Consider the following 24,504-nt stretch of genomic DNA (forward strand, 5'->3'; position numbering starts at 1 on the left):
AACATAGATGCAAGCAGATTTCCATCCCAAAAAAAAAGTTAGTTATTCACTGCACTTCCCTTCCTTTCTCTGTGTGACAGGTACAATGGGATGCACGTTCTTCTCCCACAGTGGCTCCTGTCGTAACTGCTCTACTACTGAATTATGCTGCTCAGGGAAAAAAGTACTTGCAACATGTAACACTCCCAATTTATTTGAAGGCCTCTTGTTACTGTTTGTGACACTTAGGCAGAAGAGTCTATTAAACACTCAGAATAATCTTAAATGGTATGTTTGCATAGTTAGGATATGAAAAAGAGGGAAAAACTCAAAAGGCATTTACAAAGCACAGACCTATACCATTTACTTCACATCTGATTAACCAACCTCATCTGATTAAGAAGAACAATTAATGTTTAAGAGACATGAAAAATAAAACAGCTATAATAAATGGGCACTGCTAATAATTATCACTTAGTTTTGTGTTCTAGAAAATTAATGGCAAGGGACAATGCTGAGCATTAACACGTTGCCCGAGCTTATGGATGCTGAGCAGCAGCTTTACAGCAGCCTGCCCACTGACACTGCATCTAATGAAGCAGCCAACCGGGTGTCACAAGCAAGTCAAGGACGGGGCACTCTCTCCTAAACATGTCTCTGGGAAAGGAGCAGATTTAGTGCCTCATAATGAAATATTTATATTTATCTAATCATTCCATCAGAATTCTTTAGCAAAAACATTCACAGAAGAGCAGAAAACATTCCTGTAAGTCAAGAGATGGGGTTCTTTCCCAGAACACTAAAAGGGTTTGCCAGTGGGGACTGGGAGGAACAGAGAAAGCGATACTTAAAATAGGTCAACGTAAAATGCAAATAATAACAGAAGAAGCACACAAGACATGAATCTTGGAAATGAGCTGTGATAATACATCCAATATTAAAAAAACTTTTAAAGCCTCTCCCTCGCTTTTCCCATTTGCCAATAACAATAACACTGTCCATCTGCAGTACGTGGTAGCATCTGAGTTCTTAAATTAAATGTGTCAAAAAGTCTTCTTATCTCTATGAAGTTTGTGGATGCATTATTTTCTTTAGAGAGATTTTTAACATAATCTTCCATATCATGCTTGAGGTCAAACTGTGGAGACACATCCCAGATGGGTAGGTGACAAGGTAGCTGAAAAGGTTTGTCAGGAGGTTTGTTGGGCTCGAAGGATGGTGGTCAAGGACTCCAACTCAGACTACTGTCTAGTTAGATGTGATGCCAACTAGGGGCTGGTATTGGGGCAGGTTCTGTTTCACATCCTTATTAAGACCCAGGATGAGGGGACAAGGTGCACAGCTGTGTAGCTGGCAGATGATAATGGAGTCATGCTAGGGACAAAATACATCAAGTACTTCCACTGCTTGTATATATTTTAAAAACAAGGGCACTTTGGCACACAAATGGCTACTATGTGCCTAAAGCCTGTGAAAAGAGCACTCATAAAAATGCAGGTAGTTTAAAACAGGTAGGATTTAGTTACAGAAATGATAGATAACGGTGTCTCTGCAAGGTTTTATCAGATGAACGAGCAGTACTCCTCTGCCCAGCACCCGGCATTGACCAGAGCATCCAATGGTAGCTGAGACCTTTTATTTACCCCTGTGTTTTTTGTTAACCCCACATCCCTACAGCTGCGAGTTAGTGCTGTGCAGGAGCACTGCGTCCCCCTTGCATCTCCCACACACCTTCTTAATAAACCCACATTTTCATATTCCTCACTGATCTGAGCTTCTGTTGGCAAAACTGTGCCAGGAATTGAAAGGTCAGTAGTGGAGACTTGCAGGGTGCTTAGGAAGCCCTTGCTTTTCTTTTGCTGTTGTCAGACTTTTATCAACATGGTAAATGCTGCTGACAAGTGTGGAACGTTGGTTCAGGTCCTGACAGATGCACAGGGGTTGAGCACAGATGCACTGAATTCCAGTGAGACAGACAGATGCAACAGATCCTATGGCATGGAGAGTTTGCAGGCTCCTGAACTGAGTGATGCAGTGGCACCCAATCCACTGCTCAGCTTTCCCATCTGCACCCTGCTCCTCCTCCCACTCACACCAGGCTGCTTCTGCCTCAAGGCAAACATTTAATGAACCCAGCCATCCTTTTCATGCTTTGGAAAGCACAATTCCAGGTAACTATGCACTGAAAAGACATCCTTGCTCTTTACAGTGCTGACAAGCCAGGCTCCAGACTTACAGGCAGGTTGTAAGGCTTTTGAATTCAAAACCATATAGAGTACCACTGGAAGGCTAACATATTTTCCTCAGATGGAAACTGGAGCCCAATGGAGGGATGGGTTCCTGGATAATTTGGAAGCCTATTTCACATCAGAGGAAATTTAAGACAACTTAAGAACCCTGAAATGAGTTTCAGGGAAAGCAGGACAGAGGCTTTGAGAGATGAGCACACAGCTCCCTTCCCTTGAATGGACACCAGCTTCAGCTGGGGTAGGTCCTGGCATCAGGGAAGTGGTTGCCACAGGCAAAGCAATGACTAGCACTGTCCTCTAGAAAAGATAGAGACTTTATGTTTTACATCCTTCCCCCCAAAAGAAGATGCCCATGACAGCGTTTGATAAATTCGCAATAGTATGTCAAGAAGCTGGCCTTTGTATTTTCAACAGAAATTAGAGATTATCAAAGGAAATTTGTGTGAAGCATGCTGTGGAAAATGGGTCTCAGATTCAAGAAAGGCTTGGGTCATGGATCATCAGATAATCACTGCTGTCTTTATGACAGCAATAACAACTGTGGGAAAGAATGCATTGCAACACAGATACAAAAGGCTACGGGCATCTTGCAACAGCTCCTATCACATACCTAGATCACTGACTTCATAAAAACTAAATCATGACTCATTCATTCAAGACAGCCTCGTGGAACAAGAAAGGAAAAAAAAGAACATATATATTTCTATTTGAGAAAACTACTAAGTAGTCACATTAATGGTTGTGACATCTTCTCTGACTTCAGAAAGATTCATTTACTGTGATTAGCAAAGATTTTATCAAGGGGCTCTTCATGCCTGCTCTGGTTTTCAGTGGAAGCAGCTATTGTTTGCTGTAGCAACCTCAGCTAGAGCAAAATTTACCCCTATTCTTTCTTTCTTTGTTTTTGCACAGCTCGGGAACCTGAAGGTTTTGTGCTTTCATTTTCGAGACCCTCAGAGGGGCTCAAGCAGAGCAGCTTGACTTCCTCGGAACTCATCTGCCTCCCAGAAGCTCCTTAAAAGTGCTTGTCCTATCTGTTCAGCTGTCTCTCAGACTTGATGTGCCTGTAGAATACTAAGACTCCTCTGGAACAAAATCAGGACTCTTTTGGGATTTTGTTTCTTCTGTTGTTTTTCTGTTGTCTCCACTCTACTGCTTCTATAATAGCATTGTGTTACAGAAGGTCCTCAGGTCTTCCTCGAATGGCATCTCTAACACCAAAGTGAGAACCACAGACATACACTAACATGTAGCTTCTTGCTTGTTCCTTCTCCCAGTTCATAACTCTCTGCAAGACTCAAGGACCTCATCTCAGGAAGGACAGGATCTGAGGAAAGGTGTCTGATGTCTCAGAGCTCCAGATTAAGCCATGCAAGAGGATTGCCTTGTGAGCCAGGAAGCTACACTAACACTGTGGTTTATGCTCTCCAGAACTGTGAAAGTTCAAGGAATCAAGTTTATTCTTTTTCTCAGTCCTAGACACATTTTTTCTCTTTGTAGTATGATTTCAGTCTGCCTAGAGAGACCTCTCGAGGAGGCTGGCATCTCTGCTTTACTCAACTAAAGTAATTCTCCACCAGAAAATTTACTTAAATTTTAAGATAATCAAGTAGACAAACGAACATTGAAAAACAGAAGAAAAAGTGCATACTGAAAATAAGAGGGATATATAAATGTGTTTCATCTCCATTTTTCTGTTTCATTTTTTTGTGTTGGAAAAATCTGAATGTAGCAATGTAGTGGAGGATGTTTTGTATATAAAATATAAAAACAATCATATAAAAGATAATGACGTTGACCCTCAGTGGTGTTCACTCTCAAATAAAAAATTAGCTTAAAACATTTAAATATGCATAAAACTCTCTAAATATGTTTAAAAGAATAAAAGTAGAATTGAAATCTACAATCATTTACTAATGACTGATTTTTTTATAACACCTCAGCACCTCTCTTCTACAGCTTTAGCAGTATGTACCTACTTACCTCTGTTATCTCTTGCATTTGACCTGGTAAAAAAGTATTTGAAGATTGCTAGATATGATAAAAGTTGGTGGGGAAAACAACTGAAAAAAAAACCCAAGAACACAGCAAATACTATAAGTAACAAAAATTTGGTACTATTCCAAACAATGGTGGTCCGACACTGAGCAGAAATCCCAGTCCCTCTGACAAAGCAGGACATAAAACGGAAGGACAAAATTGAAGTAATAGCCCACAGACTCTGAAATCACCCTTATCTCTGTAGTATTTGCTAATAGTACTCACAGGCAAAGCAAATGGGTGAAAACTAAAACGGCATAATTTGCTGACTAGACATTTTCTTGAAAACAGAAAGAAACGGCATAATCACTGCAATTTGGAAAAGAGCATTCAGAACAAAATTAACCACAGCCAATCTCCATTTTTGTTCAAAAATCTACAGAAAAGCATCAAAACCAAGGAAGAAAACTAAACTGCTAGCACTGTTTTTTTCCATATATATTATCATTACTGAAACCAACTTAAAGACCCTTTTCAGACAGTATCATCATGTCCACAAGCTTGTCTTGTCAGTAACACATTCTGCATTAACAACTCAGCAAAGGACAGTAAGCACATGTCAGCAGCACATCTGCTCTCCTCTGGTTCCTGGTCTTTCAACCAGTCCCAGACCTGCAGGAGGCTGGAAGACAACTGGTCCTAAATAGCATGAAAAATTTATTTCCCCTCAGACTGTGAGAGCCGGTGAAACTGAGTGCAGACACATGTTTGAAACATCTTTGCATATAAATGCCACATCTTTCCTTGGAACTTGCATAGCAAGTAAATTGAGCTTATGCCATATCATCTCTTCATCTGAACTTTCTAGTGAGGGTTAAATTTGCTTTTTGGCTTATAAAAACATGTTGAGAAATAAGAATGGATACTAAATAAACTGGTTTTAAGCAGCTTTTAACTGAATATAAAACAGATTCCAAGAGGGCTTGCATTAAAATTTAATTGTTGTGACATTCTTTTTAGTTTCCAAGCAAAGAAACTTGTTTCTTGAATGTGATTAAAAAAATATCATAGTGAACAGCCTGGAAGTAGCACCTGGCCTCTGGTCATTGCCCATGCAAGCCCACCTCAGGCTGAAGAGCAGAGAGGGCTGGCCTGGCCCTGCCCTGGCCAAGGGCAGCCACCTCTACCAGCCTGCTCAGGAGGCTGTCACCAGCACACCAACCACTGTCTCATGTACTCTTCTGAAGGAAGCGGGAAATCACCCTTTCCAGAGTAGCTGAGGCAGTCAAAACCAGTGGGGAGACTCCTGCGTGGGCATCACCGAGTCCTGCCACAAGAGCCCCACACCCACTCCCTCCTGGGTGCTCCACTGCTGCTATGAGGGCTGCGAGTCTCTCTCTCAGTAGTGCTTTCCCTTCTCACCATCTTTCCCTTTTCCTCCACCTTCCTCCCTTTCCAAAGGGCAGGAAGGAATTAGAATGTCCATTGAAAACTGTTGTGTACCTCTGGCCTTGTCTCTTCTTCCAGGTCCACACAAGGTTTGGCTTTCCATTCTTAACAGTACTGGGAAAAATCTCAGCCTGGCTGTAACTTTGATACAGGAATGGCAACAGCTTTAGTAAAGCACTAATAAAAACATTCTGTAGACAAGTCAAACAGAGTCTCAAGTGAGATGGACATATCTCCAGTGAGATGTACAGAATCTGATGCAAGTATTTCTTTATTTTCCTTACAACAGTTCCAGGGGAGATGCTATAAACCATCACTTTGCACTAAACCAAAAGAGGGAAACTTCACTGCTAGGAATTAAAAAATCAAAACAGTTAACTGTGGTTCACATCCAGAGGAGGACACATCCACCCTGACACTTAAAAGAAAAAGATGGAAGCCTTCCTGCATGAGGAAATATCCTCATTAAATGATCTGCAGAGAGCAGCTTCTTAAATAAAGCTGGAAATAATCAAAGAAGGATAAAAAATGGCAGTCATCCAACCAGGACTCACAGAAGTGGAACAAAGGACCAGTGACCTGGAACAACATACAAAAGAAATGAAACTCATATTTTAAAAGCAACATCCCCAGAAGCTGCTGAAGAACAGTTGTTTCACGACATTTCGGTGTATACATCATTGAGCACTTCTTGAGATCACCACTTGAATCGTGCATTTCAAGTGCATTATTGGCCTTTCACCCATGCCTGTGCATCCTTCTGAGGACAGGCCAGACACCAGCATGGCACTGTTGGCAATGGCCTTGTTTGCAAGCAGTTGATCTCAGCAGTGTGGGTGCCCCTTCCTTCTGCTCCTGGCTGCTTGTGGGGCACGTGGGCTGCCTGTGGCCATGTGAATCTCTCTTTCCTCTTCTTCATCTCCCCATTCCTCTCCAAGCTGGTGTCTCCCCTGCCCAGGGCCACAGGGGCTGCTCTACCCCCTTCAGCCTGGGGTCACCCATATCAGGGATGGGGCAGAGATGGGACTCCTCCCCAGTGACCTCATCCTGAAGCTCTGCTGAACTCACTGCTGTCTTGCTATAGCAAGCCCCTCGGCTCTCTGAATTAAAAATGTTTCCCTCTCTTCATAACTGATTCAAAACAGAATAGTTGGTCTGAAAAATGTCTGGAAAATAGTGGTCAGCCAGAATATCTTTCTACACCTGAGAAGAAAACATAATCAAGTTACAGATGCTGTAAGTACAGATAGGGTGACCTCTTAAGGGACAGATTGTTTATTCGATCTACAATGAACTTTAAGGGATATTTTTAGTTGTTCAACACTTCAGCTATGCTTTTTCCTCTAAAAAAAACAAAAGCCACTGCTTTTCCTACCACAATTGTATCTTTATCACTGTTTAAATTCTGAGTACAATGTAAGTATGTTATTACAGACATAGCTCACATATACAATAATCCCATATTTCACAGTAAGCTGTCCTTGCCTAAAACAGAAGGATATTAATCCTTGGTATTGTATTTAAATTGCAAGTATTAGCTCAGGAGACTGTCATCTGTGTAGGAAAGTAAAATAATATATCTTACTTTCTGAATATGCTTCTCCTTAGGTGTTGGACTTTCACCTCTACACTCCTCAGATCACTCAAGTGGATGTGATGGCCTCAGCACTTTTAACATTGCACTAGCTTTCTTAGTCCCAAACCATCCACCAGCTCAGCAAAATTTTTAATGATTGTCATTCTCCATTTCATATAGGTTCAAGACAAAATGAGATCGAATCTGAATTACTGTCTCAAGAGTCTGTTCAGGACACTCTAAAAGAGAACAGCAGGACGTTTGAAGCCCACTGCGGTTTCTGCCTACAGTTTTTCATGTTCATAAACTGCAGCCTTTACTTTCCAGTCCTATCAATCTCTTCTCCTTCTGAAGTGCTAAATTAATCCTTTTTAAAAATGTCAATTAAACTGGTCAACTTTTTTAATGGCATTAGAAGGTATTTGGTATCTTTGCTGCCCTTTGATTTTATGAAATACAAAGAATAATCCTGCAAAAATAAAGCCCCTCCAGCCACAAGCTTATCTGTAAAATATTCATTTTTAATGACATTATGTTGAAAGAAAATCATTTTTTCTTTTTTTCTAAACTGAAGAAAGATTATACTTGCACTTCTTATGAAAAAAAGATTTTAATGCGAAAGTGAACCTATGAAGACAAAGACAACAGGGAATGTATTAATTAGAAGCCTTTAAGGAGTCAACATTGGCCAAGATATCAAAAGTCACCTTAGCAGAAACTTATTTTCTTAATTAGGCACCAGGATGTTGTGTTATTTTTCCTCTTTTGGTATTTTGAAGGAAGGAAGTGACCAAATATACTGTTTATCTTCTGCTGATTTAGGATGAAACAGTCCCAATTAAGTCCATGAGCCTTTTCCCAGATGACATGACTGGCATGATGTAAATGGCTCTGCTGAGATCTGTGTAAGGCAGAGTGTCGGCTATGAGATTCACCGCTTGTCCCTGCTCACCTCCAGAAGTCTCTCCAGCAATCATGGACATCCCTGAGTCCCTGCTAAGACTCACCTGTGGGATGCTTTCAGAGCCTCTCAGGCACCCAAGGGACACAGTCACAGCCAGAGAGCCCTCAGGGCTCCTCAGCTGGTCTGTGAGGCCACCAGCTGTGGTATGAGAAGGCACAAGCACTGACAACTGTGTACAGGTGAACTCTAACAGCTTGGTGTCTTCTCAACACTGGCAGACAATATGTCATGAGGTTTGTTTCTTTTTAGATCTTTCCCCATCTCCTGAAGCTGACAGAGGTGCTACAGCACTGTGGGGACACAGGAAATAAGGATGCAGGTTCCATAAATGGAAAGTGGGAATTGGGGAGCATCAGATATCACCTCTTCTCATGCTCAGGCCAGTGCAGCCCCCACCAAGCTTTTTACACAGTTTGGTGTCCCACATCAAATTGTGGAATGTCCTTCCCACCCACTGGAAGCCAGAACCTCCCTACAGCTGGCACTCCTTCTCCCTTTATCTCCAGACCTGAGCTTTTGTAATTCTACTCCTTCCTAGCAAAAGGCCCTGGCTGCTTCAAGACATTAAGGTACTGACTAATAAGGTACACCTGCACTTAAAAGCATAATCCCTGGGGTATCAAACAGAGCTAATTCAAAGAGTGGGGTACAATTTGTGCCTGTCTAGGACCTCTCCCCTACAACAGCACTTCTGCTGAGATTTTGCTACCAGATTTCTGGGCGAGCCAAGCTGGGGCAATAAGTCAATGAGGAACATCAAACCTTACTCTAAAATGTGGCTTTTTGCCAAGAAAAGTCAGCTTGCTTCAAAAAGATCTTTCCTTCAACATTTGTTTGTTTTCCACAATGTCCACTGGCCTTATAGTTCCATATCTACTCTCCAGACAATTTTTTGAGAGACTGAATTTTTGTGCTAAATAAACTCATAGGCAGCTCATTCTCAGTGCTGTAGTTATATATCAACCGGTAACATCATAACGTGAAACAGGAAAGGGCTTCTCTGCATCAGGGTCTTGGAGTACCACTTGTGGCAGTGGCTTTGTCAACGGAACACAGCACTGAGGGAACCATCCCATCACACACCAGTCACTTGTACTCAAGTAATAAATCTTCTTGTGGCCTTAATTCTTTTTTTTCTGAAATGCCCCCATACTGAGTATCTTTAACAGATAGGGACACATCTTCAGTGATCTCTGTGGGTAAGAGATTTTAAAAATACATCAGGCTTAATAACAATAGCATAGAGAGGTAGTCATATTAATAAATCCATAGGCACTAAACCAAGGATTATTTTTATCTGGGTGAGATGCTCATTTTTATTTTTAAGTGTTCTTCAACAGCAAAACCAAAGAATGATGTCATCACTAATCTGCAGTCCTACAAGTACAGAAAACAGAGAAAACAGAGAAGATAATGTAAGGGAACAAATATAGCAAAACACTTCTCCAACTGTTAAACGACTCATTCTGAAGGCAGCAACTGGAAACTAAAATCAGGATTCTAGTCAGAGCTTTTCATGGAACTGCTATGATTTCTGTGAAGCTTCATAGTCTGCAGAACATCAGTTCAGGAGCCCTTCTGTTTACAAACCCATTTTTTCTTTGTATAGAATAGAATAGAATAGAATAGAATAGAATAGCTCAACTGGAAGGGACCTACAACAATCATCTGGTCCAATATCTTGACTGCTTCAGGGTTGACCAAAAATTAAAGTATATTATTAAAGGTACTGTCCAATATTATTGATATTTTCTTCTTATATGATCAATGTGCCTGCTCAATTTGCCAGCTCTGTGCTATTCCACCAAAATAAAAAGCTATGCAGCACAGACAGAGCACTGCTTGGCCCTGAAATGATGAATGGCAGTGGCTGTTCCTGAAAAGGTGAGCATTATACCATTTTACACCAAGAAATGTTTTGGGTTTGTGCATAGACTGACCAGGAGCATGGCAAGAACTGGAGAGATCTCTCTGAAGTTTCTCAACATGCTTTGCTTTTGTTTTATTTTAAGCTAATTGCATTCAGTTTTGCCTCTGAACTCACATCTGGTTTTGTGTAGTCAGATTTCAACTGAATGCCTTTATGCAATCTTCTTTTAGAGACACAAACAGCAACCCATATTTCAGTGGAACTATTGAAACAAAGCATTAATCAAACTCTAAACCTAAGTAGTTAACTTGTAAACTGTGTCTGCTTGTATAGCGAAACCTTTTGCGTAAGCTTATTTGAGGTTTTAAAGGTCCTTGAATACTAAGGGGGCTAGATGTCTGCATGGCAGAAAAGCCTGCAAGGACCTGACCTACATCTTTGTTAGCAAAGATAGCAGGAAGAGGACTGGTACAAACTAAATGATATTTGTGAAATTGAAGAACAACCTAAAGAGTTCGCTCTGAGAACAAAGGTAAAAAGTTCACTGTGAGGAAGACATGGAGCTTCATCTCTGAAGACCACCAAAAGACCCTCCAGACGTCGCTGCGCATGCTCTGTCTGGGAGGAGCTAATGTAAATGGCTCACTGGAACTAATCTGTATAACCCTGTCTTTTCTAATAAATGTAACGAATATGCACATCTAGTCTGTATAAATGTGGAAAGTTTTTCTTTAAACGATGCACACAGTTGGTGGAGCGATCCCCTGTGTGCCCAGCGCTGCGACAAAGAATACCTGCTTGATAGTCACACTGGCTATTGAGTAGTCCTGACTGGCACCTTCATGGCATCATTATCCTATGCTAAAAGTTAAGCATCTGTTATGGATTAGCACCTGACTGTTTCAAGATGATGAAAACAAAATGGAGAAAGAACAATCTGGATCTCCACAGTTGAGGATCTCCCAAACTACCTAATAGCTATGAGGGAGGAGACTATGAATAAAGAAGAAGAGCAAGCTAGACCTTCAATAAGAAATTCATACCTCACAGCCAAGTGACTTGGCCATTTGTCACAGGCACGACACGTGAAACAACAAAATGTGACACCTGGGAAATCTGACAAGCATCACACATCCTTTAGACAATTATCCTGACCTGCCCCTGTACAGCCATTAAACATTATTTCCCTGATGGCAGTCAGGAGTCAGAAGCCCTGTTGGTGGTAGTGGCTGCACCAGGAGGTGCTAGTGTCAGTAGGGCAGGTCACTTCACTCAGGGACAGTGCAGTGGAGCTCCTGAGTGACACACAAGTGGCTGCTGCCAGGGGCTGTGTACAGCCAACAGAAATCTTCTTATTGGCTTGGAAGTAAAATGAGCACAGGTTTTCTTTGTTTTAGGAGAGAAATAACAACCAGGATAGAGCCAGCAAGATGTCTGTGGCCACCCATCACTGAGGCTGGCCATGGACACATGTTGGGCTGCCTCAGGGCTGTTTGTACCAATGCTTCAACACTTACCTCAGCAAACTGGATAGTTAGGTTGGAGAGGTTTTCTCAGTTTTTTTAAACATTGTCTAATAATAACCTAATAATGTTCTTACAATTTCCTAATAATGTAGGATCACTTTAGGAAGGGCAGACTGACCCCTGACAATGCCCACTGCAGCTGTGACCTGCAGCCATGCCAGGAGCTCAGATGGACTAAGATCCTGCAGAAGGATTAAACTTTTTTGGTAGTAGCTTTACACAGTAGGAAGAAAGATGTAAAAACAGCTTATGAATTGAGCACATACCTGCATTCAACAGTGTCTCCTTTCAACAGAAAATACCTTCCTGGCTCCAAGATCCCTTTTCTGATTAAAGTTTTTGGAACTGGCACAGTCCTGCAATACATTTTGATGAAATCCTATTCTCCACTGAAATTGTTATACTGGATAACTTCCAGGCAACAGCAGCACAAAGACTGTTAATCAGGTTCAGGAGAATATATAGTGACTACAAAACCAGTATTAAAGCACCTGTGGTAGGCAGTCCAAAATTCATGGTTCTCAGAGAACAAACTTATTCTCAAGAACAGAATTATAAAGATACAAAAACAGGAAAAAAAAAATCCAAACCCTTGAAAGCCAGAAGTTAAGTGATTACCTTCATATTGGTCTATTCTCAAACTCACATCAGGTAGCTGAGGCTTTTATTCATAGAAATACAGACTGAAATCCATCCTGCCTTGTGTTAATAGAAAGAATGACTCAAAATCTGCAGCCCAATGCTGAAGCTCATCTGACTCCTCCATACTCCCTCTGTGGTGTGTAGAAGTGGAAGAAAATGTCTCATTTCCTGCCAAAAGTCCCACTTTTCCTCTACTGCTGGGGTCAAGTGCCACTGGTCAGGCAGGAGATGGCGGGGGGAAGGAAAACTGCTGAGGAGACAGACAGCTCACAGGCATTTGCAAATGCCCAATTTCAAACACATTTCCACTTGCTGATGGAGGAAAGATCCCAGATTTGACAGCAGCCAGCTCAGAAATACAGTGGTTTGCAACTGGCCATCAGGTTTGAGGTGCACAACCTGCTGTGCAGTTATAGCTGGGCTGTAATGGTATGTGACAACTTGAGAGTGATGTGAGCTGGCCTGTTTAAAATCAGAACTATTGCAGGCAGAGACTGATTCCGTTCAGGGGCACGTCATTAGGCTAGGTCTCAGCTGGGTGCCTGTCCTTTCTCCTCTTAGACCACTGGTACCTACATCTCTCCTAAACTTAGATTAAGGTTGAAATCAGGGAGAGAAAACTCAGAATCACATAGTGGAAGACCGATTTTAAGACAAAGAAACACTAGATCAAGATCTGTGAAGGTCTGCAGGGAGCTGAAGCACTCTATCAGGGTCCTGGAGACAATATATTTGGGTTTGAATTATAGCACTTTCTTACTTGTGATGGACTTTTGTGTTTGTACTATTTCGAGTTTCTTTGAAAGAACATGCATCACTGAGGTTCTTGAGGTGTTAAAAACTGTGAATTAAAAAAAAAAAACCAAAGAGTACAGATGCAAAAGACCCAGCTTTAGGAAGAGAGAAATAAACTTTCCCTTTGTCTTATCTGTAAATGATTGGTAACATGCTGATAAACAGATCTGCATGACTTTGACAGCCTTGATGAATTACTGATGCCTGAAAACATGAAGATTGATGCATTGTTCAACCTTAAGCTAAATATATAATGTTGATGTTAATTCACTGGTAGGCCTTACAACCTGGGTTTCATCAACACGTGTAATTAAACATGTTGCTGTACGAATTTTACAAAGTTGCTAATGTAGTGTCTTACATTCTATTAACATTCATTTAATCTCTTTGTTTTCTCTTTAAACATGCATTTAAAATTCTAATAACTGCAAAAAAAAATATTTTAATAACACATCATGTTAATGAAAAATGTGAAAGAGGTACTGAAATAAAGAATTATGAGAAAAAAATAAAACTACAAGAAAGAAAAAATCGATGTGGCCAACTGAACTGGCATATAAATGTAGCCAGTGAGCTATTTAAAGGCCACAGAAAGCGTCTGTGTGTTCTAGGAGGGCATGATTTTAAAAGCTCTTTTTGGTATCAAATAATAGTGATTGAGATTAATTAGAGGATTAAGTTTTGAAATGTTTCCAGGTCTATTATTTGCCTTTCTCTCCAACAATTCTCACTCTCTCAAGCACAATCACATTGCACCAGTCCAGTGGCTGATATGTTGCTACCTGGTCCCAGGGCACCCCATCCCTGTTTCCTGCTGCCCTGGCCCTTCAGTTGGCTGTTTTCACTAACTTATCCACAGCAGAACAGACTGCTTTCCTTTTTTCTTTATTATGCACCAAATGGTGACAGAAGCTGTGTCCTGGGAGATCAGAGGACATCCATCTCAACTTCTCTTTGAGGACCAAGCCCCTTCTGCAAAGTCCTTCACAAAAGCACAACCAACAGAAACTACCAGGATGCAAAGAATGAGCTTTTCAAAGACCACACCCCTGCAGAGTGGGTCTCCCCATGCAGCAGAGCCTGCTTGGTCCCCTCTGTCAGCAGGAACAACTGCAAAGTTCATCTCTATCATACGAAACTAAAGACATATTCATATCCATCATCTCTAGTGATCTCCAAATCTGTTTAGCAGGCAGAAATAACAGTTATTTTTGCTTTTTCCTCCCCTGGAGTTTTCCCTGGCTCCCCAGATGCTCTCAGCTGCCTTGGCCTGGGGACAGGTACTAGTACATGCAGCAAGTGACTGCAAAGATGCTCACATTTGGTAATGTTAGAACAGAGTCCTCTCAAAATCATCCTATGAGAGTAAGAACAGAAAAGTGACATCAGATCTCAGCCCTCACTCAGCTTCCTCAGTTGTGCTGCTGACATAACATTCAGCTTCAAGTTTCCCACATAAGCCAAACTGCTGCATCTCAAGGGGGTGGACTCCTCACAATGCTCCTCTGCTCCAATGTGGGGTCTCTCCCACAGGAAGCAGTTCTCCATGATCTTTTCCAGTGACAGTCCCTCTCATGGGATGCTGCTCCTCATGACCTGCTCCAGTGTAGGTCCCCCACGGGGCCACAGGTCCTGTCAGGATCCTTCTCCATGGTCTTCCCACAGGGTCACAGACTCCTTCACACATCCACCTGCTCCCCAGTGAAGTCTTCCCTGGTCTGTGAGTGAGTCTCATCTGCCCCAAGGCCTCCATGTCTGCAGAGGCAGGGCCTCACGGCAGGCTGCAGGGGAACCTCTGCTCTGGCATCTGAAGCACCTCCACCCTCTCCTTCTTCACTGACCTTGGTGTCTGCAGAGATGTTGGTCTCATCTATTCTTACTCCTCTCATCAGCTGCAGTTGCTGTTGTGCAGTAACTTTTTCCCACTCCTTAGATAAATTATCTCAGAGACACAGTTCCCATGGTTGAGGATCTCGGCCTCAGCCAGCAGCAGATCCTCCATGATGCCAGTAGTATTGACGCTGTCAGGCACGGGAGAAGCTTCTGGCAGCTTCTCACAAAAGCCATACCTGTAGCCCCCACTCTACCAAAACCTGCCCACATAGACCCAGTACACAGCTGTACCTTTGACATGACATAATTCAAAATGCAGCACTGTTCAGGGTGCACAGAGCAGATGCTCTTAAGTGAGAAGGTGGAATTTTCATGATCAACAATGAGAGAACATTTTCTAGTTAAGATTTTGATTATTTATTAACTGATTGCTGGAGTTACTGGATACTGAAGAACAACCCACAAGGATGTGAATGCATGTATCTGGGTCTTCCCTCCAGAGGCAGCAGCTTGTACCTGCACCCTAAAATAAAGATGTACCAAGAAGAGGAGGGCTGAGGACTCAGTGCCAGAGGAGGCAGATGGCTTGTCATGGGTACACAGGAGCAAGTGTGCAGTTTTCTCTGCATTTATATACATGTGAGCACCCACAGAGCAGTGTCAGGAGCCTCAGTGTTGCATAGTGAGGGGAGAGGGGGATACAATGGTTGAAGTAAGCTAAAGGCTCAGCAGGCCATGAGAAAGAGCAAGGAACTTTTTGTGCTGGCAGAGAGGCGAACACAAAGCAAAAGGCCCTTCAGACCTCTCTGAATTAGGTGATAGTCTCATTTTGTGTTATTTTTCTGAAGCTGTTCAATGACCAGAAACCAATGGAGATTCAGAAACAGCAAGGGATTCCTCCCTGGTCTTTAAAGGAAGTCCAGCACCTCTCCCACAGAGATGCTCTAAATCAGCAAATAAAATGTCTCTTATTGCTTCTATATTCATTATAGTCATCACGTATTCCTCTGTCTTCCACCACTACTCCTTAAACCTTACCAGGTCTGCTCTGGTCCTTACCAGTGTTTGCAGTGTTGCTTCCTGTGTCTTGGAGAAAAATACCTCCAACAGTAAATTCAACAAAACACACACTACTCTGAAACTATTGAGAAAGAGGCAAAAGGTAGTGAGTAGTTTGGCTGGAAAAAAATCCCCAAAACCACAAACCTTGAAAACTGCTATCAGTTCCCTACACCCTCTTATCCTACAGAATAAAATTAATTGCTAGTTTTAAAGACAAAGAGTGCTTGTGTTCCCAGGAGTGCATGCCCTGGGGCTGCCATCTACTTAGGGCATCCATATGGAGGAACACATCAGGACCAGGGACCAGGACCTCCTGCATGGAGGAGCCATGCCCTCTCCCTTGATGCCTTGTCTTCCTTAATGACCACTTATGTGGTTTATAGAGGACTCAACAGCTGAGACAGACAGGCTGTGAGTCATCATCACAGCTCACTGGCTTTAGGGAGCCTGGTACCAGCTCAGAGAGGCTACCACTATGTATTTCAGAGTGTGCATTCAGCATGAAGTAGCTTCTGCACTTAATATTGTTCCATTAACATTTTAAAGAAAAAAAATCCAAACCTTACCGTTTGTGGTAATACTCTGCCATAGTATTATGTAACCAGTCCATATCATGTAATAAGTGGTTCATACACATAGTGTAAATCACAGTTTGGAGTCTACTCTTCTTTTTGAGGAAACATGGACATGCTGTGTGAACACGTGGAATGCAGAGGGGCATGAGGGCAAGAAACCATAGTGTCTGATTCTTAACGGGAAGAGAACTAACCTTTTACTGACACAATATTAACACAGCAAAACAAACAATGCTGCAGAAGGGTGAAGCTGTCACACCTGATCCTGAAGCAATGAGCAAAGCACACAAAGAGAAAGATCTGCCGTGCAAAAACTTGCTTTTTTTTTTCCTGATAAATCATAGCACATAAAGTACCAAGGGATGGTGTGAATCATACACCACAATTTCTTGTTTTCCCTCATTTTAATATAGAGTCAGGTAAATATCAGCAACACCATTAGAGGACTGATGGCAATCCCATACTGACTATTTTGTGAACTTTGTATGGTTTTTTGCTAGTACGTTAATATCTACAGTTTTTATTTGGTAGATGACACTGTATGGATTTGAACACATGCAGAAGTGATGAAGTTCAAAGACAAATCTTTCAGGCTGTGACAGGAAGGAAAACTTTCTTTTTTTTTTTTTTTTGTTTGGTTGGTTGGTTGTTTTTTTTGTAAACAATCAGCTTGAAATTCCTCAAGTTGATCCTGGAACGTACTTTTCAGGCTAGGACTCATTCCTCTGCTAGCGAATGCCAAGGGAACATTTTTGAGACTCTCTTGTCTAACTGTGTAGCAAAATAATAATTACACAGTACCATTTCTAGTAGACAGAAATGGGTCATTTCATGCACAATTTGCACTATGCAAAAGTCAATACATACCATTAACATGAGCTGAGCATGAAGGAATCATCTGTATTATTAAAACTGACTGGATTATTAGCTAGTGCAAGCATCAACAAATTATTGCAGAAGATTTTGTGGAAAGTGTCCTTATACAAACATATAAAGACATTTAAATGCCCTTTTTACATGATTTCTTTACACATGAGGTTTGGTACCTGCTTTCCACATGGCATTCCCCATACTGGACATGTATCAGCAGTAAAGCCATCATGAACACCATTTGTTTGCAGTTATTTTAGTTATTGCAAGTTATATTGGTCCTTACCCCTGTTGTAACCTACCCCAGTTCCCTCTAAGAGCAGCACTGTGCACTCAAACACTATTTCAATGGATCAGAAGGCTTTACATGTAGAAAATGGGCCACATCCTGCATATAAGCCAGCCTGGGTCACAAGTTCCCTTACCTGCCACATTGACTCAGCCTCAGAAGTGAGCTCAGAGCTTGTGGCAGGAACACAAGCAGCTTGGCAAAGATGCTCTTCAGCCTTTGTTTGCTTAAAAAGGAGTAAGTGCTAGCCTGGCTCTTCTAACAAAGCAACATACATGCAAATCATAGAATCATAGAATGGTTGGGTTGGAAGGGATCTCCAGAGATCATCTAGTCCAACCCCTCTGCTAAAACAGGTTCACCTACGTTAGGTCACACAGTAACAGATGCTCACAGAAAGAAAAAAAAAATCAAAACAAACAAACAAAAAAGAAAATCTAATTCCTCACTGCATTTTTCACTACTAGCAGTGTTTTGTATGCCTGGGCTGCAGGAGTGCCTCATCTGAGTAGACTGAACAGGAACGCCAGGAAAAGACCCTGTTGAGGTCCTGGGATTTACTCATGTTTCCTCGTCTGGCATTTCTTCCCAACCTAAGGGAGGACCCAAGAGCAGCATGATGCTTCTTATCTTCTGCCTGGGCATGCCATAGACAGGCAGGGCAGGACCATCCAGGCTGAGTTTTGCCTTCACAACATGCATGCAACCAAGGAGCTGGCTCCCCAGTGGTGTGGGCAGCTGTGAGCCATGGCAGCAGCACTGTATCGTCAGCTCTGCCCAGGGTCCACCCTGGCTCAGCATCCTCAGACACTTCACCCCATCCGGCTCTGAACCTTTCCTCCTCATAAGCCAGCATCAGTCGGGGCTCTGCCAGCAAGAGGCAGTGATGTGTTCAGGCTCAGTGCCAGAGCACTGTTTCCCAGGGAAAAAGCTTGGTTTGACTTGGAAAATTGAATGCATTTGGTCTGGAATTCACAGACTTTGAACAGATATGGAGACAGTACATCATCATGTGTGCTCTCCTGACAAGTCTCTTGCAGTGCTTTCAGTACCTGTGCTTGCTGAGCTGCAAGAAACAAAACACTCCCGACCCCTTGGCTGCTGCAGGCAGATGACTCTTCCCTGGTTACGGCTGCTGGGCTCACAGACCCCCTGGCAAAGGCAACTCGGAGCTGATCAATGGCTGTGCATGTAAACGGGGAGCAAGGCTTGGCTGGGTTCCTTCAGACCAGGAGGGAATGCACGTTCAGTGTTGATACATCTGCCTCACTCCTGCAGTTGCTCCCTCTTACAAGTGATTTGCATTGCCATGGCCTGGTGAGCAGCTGATACCAGCTCTGCCCACAGTTGAAACAGGAAGTCCTGAGGAACAGGCAGAGCTCAGAGTACAGATACTCTTATCTTGTATAAGTCTGCCCTCTGCAAAATTGTCCTTTCTAGGTCTTTGGCACTCTAGAATTTGAGCCATTGAACAGACAATTAGTTTTTAAATAATAACTATTTTGCATAATAACCATTTTTCCAAAGGCACAATGTTCACATCTCCAGAGAACCTGCTGCACCTTTGCCTCCCAGGTGAAGATGACTTTGATGTACACTGATCATGCTGTGGTGTGGGGGGGTTAAGCACTGACTGAACACGAGTTTATTAGCAAGTGTTGCCAGCTGATATTTTGCTGTATCTACTCTTCTAACCAGCCAGATGGGAGGAAATCTGTAAATTATGTTATAGCAATTAATACACACTCACGCTGTTTGCACAAAATTGTTGAATGAATTATGCTACAGGAAGTAAATGTACTAAGACAAACAATAGAACTTCATGAATATTTAGTTCTTATCATTTATTTAAGGTAGCAAAGACATAGCAGATGACCATCTTCAGAACACCTGTTAAGATGAGGCATTATCTCTCTTAATAAACTTATTGAGTTTTAAGGGATTTAGAAAATTACCTTGCTGTATTTATTTTTTTACTCAAATTAAAGGGATCCATATACTGGGCCTCCTCTACATTTTCAGAGACAGGAGAGTACGTGTGGCAGTCCCAGAAGGAGCCTGTTTTCCCAGCCTGAGGCCAACAGCCATTCAGGTTGCACAGGCTGCTCACCATGGACAATTGGTCCCTTGGCAAAACTGTTCAAAATTCAATAACATTCAAAATGACTGAGTCCCTCTTGCAATTCAAATTTCTCCATAGGAATTCCTTGTCTTCCTTTCAACGATTCTTTCTTGATATTCATTATTTTGGTAATGTGGATGGCTGCTGTAGGCAATGTCATTGATCTTGTTGCTCAGTGCTCAGCCTTTCCAAGGTGTATCAAGACAGCAGAGGACTTGTCTGGGGCTGGTGGGAGACAAGCAGAGCATGAAGCCCCTGTTCCTGGGCCCCTCAGGGATGGTACACGCAGCTGTGGGTGAGCAGGGAGCTGCTCATGCTTCCTGATGGCTGAAAGGATCCTGGTCCAGCACCCAGATGGGCACTAGCTCACCCCCACCAGCCTCTTCCCACAGGAGTTACACTTTGGGGCCTCTGATCCAGCCAAAGACATCCCACACAGCTAATGAGGTCTCTCCTGTGGCCACAGCCTCTGATACTGAACTTAGTCCAGACTTATAGAGGTCAAACTTTTAGGCACAGAGGAGGTAATCAACCCTCTGTATGATCACAGATGTTGCAGTACACTTGTCTGCTTGATGCACCATCCCCAACTCTTACAGACTTCTGTGTTTCCTGGCTATTACATTTAAAATAATCTACCATCTCCTACTTTGTTACACTGGTGTTTGTCAAGGGTGAGAGATGGGATCACATCAAGGACATTGGATAGAATAGAATAGAATAGAATAGAATAGAATAGAATAGAATAGAATAGAATAGAATAGAATAGAATAGAATGATAGGGGTTGGAAGGTACCTTTAGAGATCATCTAGTCCAACCCCCTGAAGTGAGTCTGTGCAGGGGATAGGGTCTATCCAACAAATTAAATCCTCAAAGACCTCAGGAAAGGTGAAAGTCTTCACCAGACTGTCAAGCTTCGAGCCCTGGGAGACTTGGATGAAAGGCTTATTGTGATCATCCTAGAGTGACTCTCACACAGTGCTTTCAAAAGCCTCAGGTATCTGCTCACTTCCAAGCACAAGGCACTGACACATTCCTAGCTGGCATAACTCTGCAGACAGGGAAGACAGAGAAAAAGCATCCTCCTGACCTTGCCCCAACATATCTGAGCTTTACACACAAGGGACTGAACAGAGATGGAACAATGTTGTTGGTAGTGCTGCTTTAAATCCACCTGATGAAAATTCCACCAGTGTATTTTCCATAGGTGTTAAAGGTGTAGGGAGAACAACTCAGCTGTTTTTGTGCAATGTTTCTGGGAGCTGAAGGCCAAGCTACCAGGCCTTGCCAAAGCCCATCTGCACAACCCTGAACCAAAACCAGTCACTCATATGCAGAAGGACATCTGACTGTCCCCATAAGCCAGAACAAGGGATTGTATTGAGCTCAAAGGACTTGAACTTCTGGACATTGCAAATGGAATAAATTATCAGGAAAACAATAAAATATGGCTAATTTGTCTTCCTCTCTACAGCAACTTAACTGAATTCCTTAATGTACATGTGGCATGAATGGGAAGAATTGTTTTGGCATGTTGCAGGATCCAGGGTTGTTCTTTGTCAGTTTCTTGGTTGTGGTTGTTGGGGTTTGTTTTGGTTTTTTTTTAGCAGTGACAGAACTGAAACATTAACAGAACCAAAGGAATCCTAGATCTGCAATACAGAGCATTTGCAGTCATTTTTCAAGGTAAAAGCAACGGATTTCAGGTTTTTCACATTCATCACCAGCTGGGATATCAATTTTCCATTACGGAGTGTACCCAAGAAAGGCATTAGCTATAACTAATGCTTCCTTTACTGTTTAGAGGCCAATACCAGTTTAGTGTGTGAATGCTACAAAAAATAGCACATCATATTTGCAAGTAACAAATAAAACCATACATTTACCCATGATCCACCACACACTAATGATCCAGACCAGCTGCTGGCCACTGGCTTGGCCCAATAACAGTTCTCTCTGAAGCGATAAAGATTTCTGTTGAATACCTTATCTGAAAAAAACTTCAGGGATTTTTTTTTTATGTTTCAAAAGTACTAATCTCTTGCTGTATAAACACATTATATCTATTTAGTTGAAATATGATTTTTCTTTCCACCAAAACATTATCATGTAATTACCTTAATGAACTACTCAGTTTCTGCCATTCTGAAGCACTGCATGTTCTGACTTTGTAGATATTCATTTTAATACCAATTGTTTAAATTTACTGACAAAGTGAAAGTCTTTACACTAGAAGCTGAGGTGTCTGTTGCCACCTTGTTGGCCTCTAAGTTCTCTTTCTTCAACACAAAAACATCTTTACTAAGAGAGAACATTTTTACTAAGAAACAAAACTATGATTACTGTATGGTTTAGAAGCTAGTATCAGGCAGATAACTCTTCTCACATCCTTAAATCCAACTGTTAGTTGTCATTGCTTTGAAGATGAACCTTGTTTCCACTCTGCAGGAGACTGAGATCCCTAAGATTGGGAGGTACTAGAGGTGTTTTTTTCACTTTAGTCTCAGAACATAGGTTGTATTTTCCCCACCTTCTGTTTGCTGGATGACTTCACAAGTGTGTCAGACTGCTCTGTGCTCAGCAGAGGCAAGTGGCATCATCACAAGCAAAGGTATGCTGCATCTCTCAGGGATGTCCAAGTCCCCAGCTATCCCTTGATGTCTTTCTAGTTGCTACCATGAAGCTCTTAATCTTTCATTCATTCATCCATCCATCCCTCTCTGGATATGGCCAGAGCCTTTGCTGTCCACTCAACAAGACCCTTGAGCAATTTCAGTAGAGCTTCTCCCCCTAGAAGCTCTACCTGGTCACTCTGGTCTGGAGCTAGAGGCTTCATTTGGGTAAATGATCTTGAAAGTGGAGAAGCTGTTTCTTTTCAGTTGAGGCTTTTGCTTCCCTAGTGCAAAACAGAAGAGACCAGTATGTACTGGAGAGCACTGGGGAGTCCCCTGTGAGCCTTTCAGCATGTAATCTGTGCTGCTACCAAAATATAGCTTCTGTCAGAGACTTCAAGTGCTGTAATTTCTACTCCCCCAATGCCTTTTAGAGCAAGCCTTTAAAAATAAGTCTCTGGCAAAATGGGGAACTCAGAAGAATGCATCATTAAAACATCAATATTTCAGCACATTTTTGGGTAAACTAGACACAAGAGCCTTGGCTTTTCTAGAACATAGATTGAATGTTCAGAACTGTAATATTTTTGTAGGTGTTTAGAGGAGAAAACTAAAGGAAATCAATTTAACTTGCACAATGCCTTGCTGATATGAGTGTATGACCAGTTGTACACCTAATTCAGTGTGCTTGCACTCTTTAGTACTCCAAAAGGCAATTTGGATTCATAAACACATTTCCATATTGTCATGTACTGTGGAGTGCATTAACAGCTTCTCAGTGTTGCAGTATAGGGTTCAGTGTTCCTGGCACATGCACAAGACTTGGAGTAAGAGAGGTTTTGGATGCTATGTGGGTAGGTGATAGATAAGGACTCTGCTTCTAAGCTGATCAATAAATAGAAGAGACCTGCCCTGTTTGGTATTGGGAAGGTGAGTGACTATCTTTTTCATACATAAGTGCAGACACAGGATGCTATAAATTAAATCTTTCCTTATTCGCTTCCTCCCCATCCTGAACAGTAAGTCACCAGAAATGTAAGTGTTTTGTTGTACTTTTGAGGTAGAGGGAAAACAGGCAGCTAGTGTCATCTGAGGCAGGAGGTCTCCCAGAGCATGCTTAATTCAATCCCCACAACAGCATCTTCACTAAATGCTCTACCATAATGGCATCAAGCTTAGATGCACTGATATGTGAAAAAGAAGAAACGTGGGGAAAGAAGAGAGTGTGGAATACCTAATGCTGCATTTCACTATAATAATTGGTTCAGATACTATGAATCTTTTTATATCTGCATTTTTTAACAGAAAAAATTGTCCTTTCAAGCAGTAATTCAAACCTAAGTTTAATAAAGTTTCCAGTAATGAGTTTTCCAAATGTTAAACTTGTTATTCTATTCTTTTTGATTGAAACTAAAATTGCTCTTCAGACACAAAGCTGTCAGCACAAGATCACGACTGACGGAGTGACTTCTGGTTAATAAATGTTCCCATCTCCATCTCTCAATTGACTTTCCTTGAATCAGGACAGGATGGTCAAAGACTTACGGAGGCTATAATGATGTGGGAACCTCTCATCCAAAGATGAGCTTCTCTCTGAGGGCCATCGGGACATCTGGACAAGACACTCCTCATTCCCAGCATTCCATGAAGATCTGGTTCAGTGGTGAACTACCAGTAAAAGAGCAGCAGTACATATTGTGTTTGCAACATTGCTTGCAGAACAGCTCTGCACTGTGAACATACTTCCTGTCTGCTGTTGGTGGAGACTGGTGTCTGCAGTGACTCGTGATCTCTAGTGGCTAGCCCCAGAACCATGGGGAAGCTCAAAGGTTGCCCAGAACATCTGTCTCTGACAGGGCTGAGAGTGAGCTGTGAGCTTGTCCTGCTTGTATATCTGGGGTGGGATGAAAAGCTGTGTGTTGCAAAACATAGGAATCAAAAACAATGCCCAAGTTACAAAGGAAGTGACCTAAACCCGGGACAGGTCAATAGGGTACAGCTTTAGGGATACTGGGGTAGCAGAGCCCTGTAAAGAGGAACGACCATGGTGTGCTGAGCCTCATGTTGTGCCAGGAGAGGTTTAGATTGGAGATTAGGGAAAAAAATTCTT

The sequence above is a fragment of the Colius striatus genome, chromosome 6, assembly GCF_028858725.1.
Source record: "Colius striatus isolate bColStr4 chromosome 6, bColStr4.1.hap1, whole genome shotgun sequence".
NCBI lineage: Eukaryota > Metazoa > Chordata > Aves > Coliiformes > Coliidae > Colius > Colius striatus.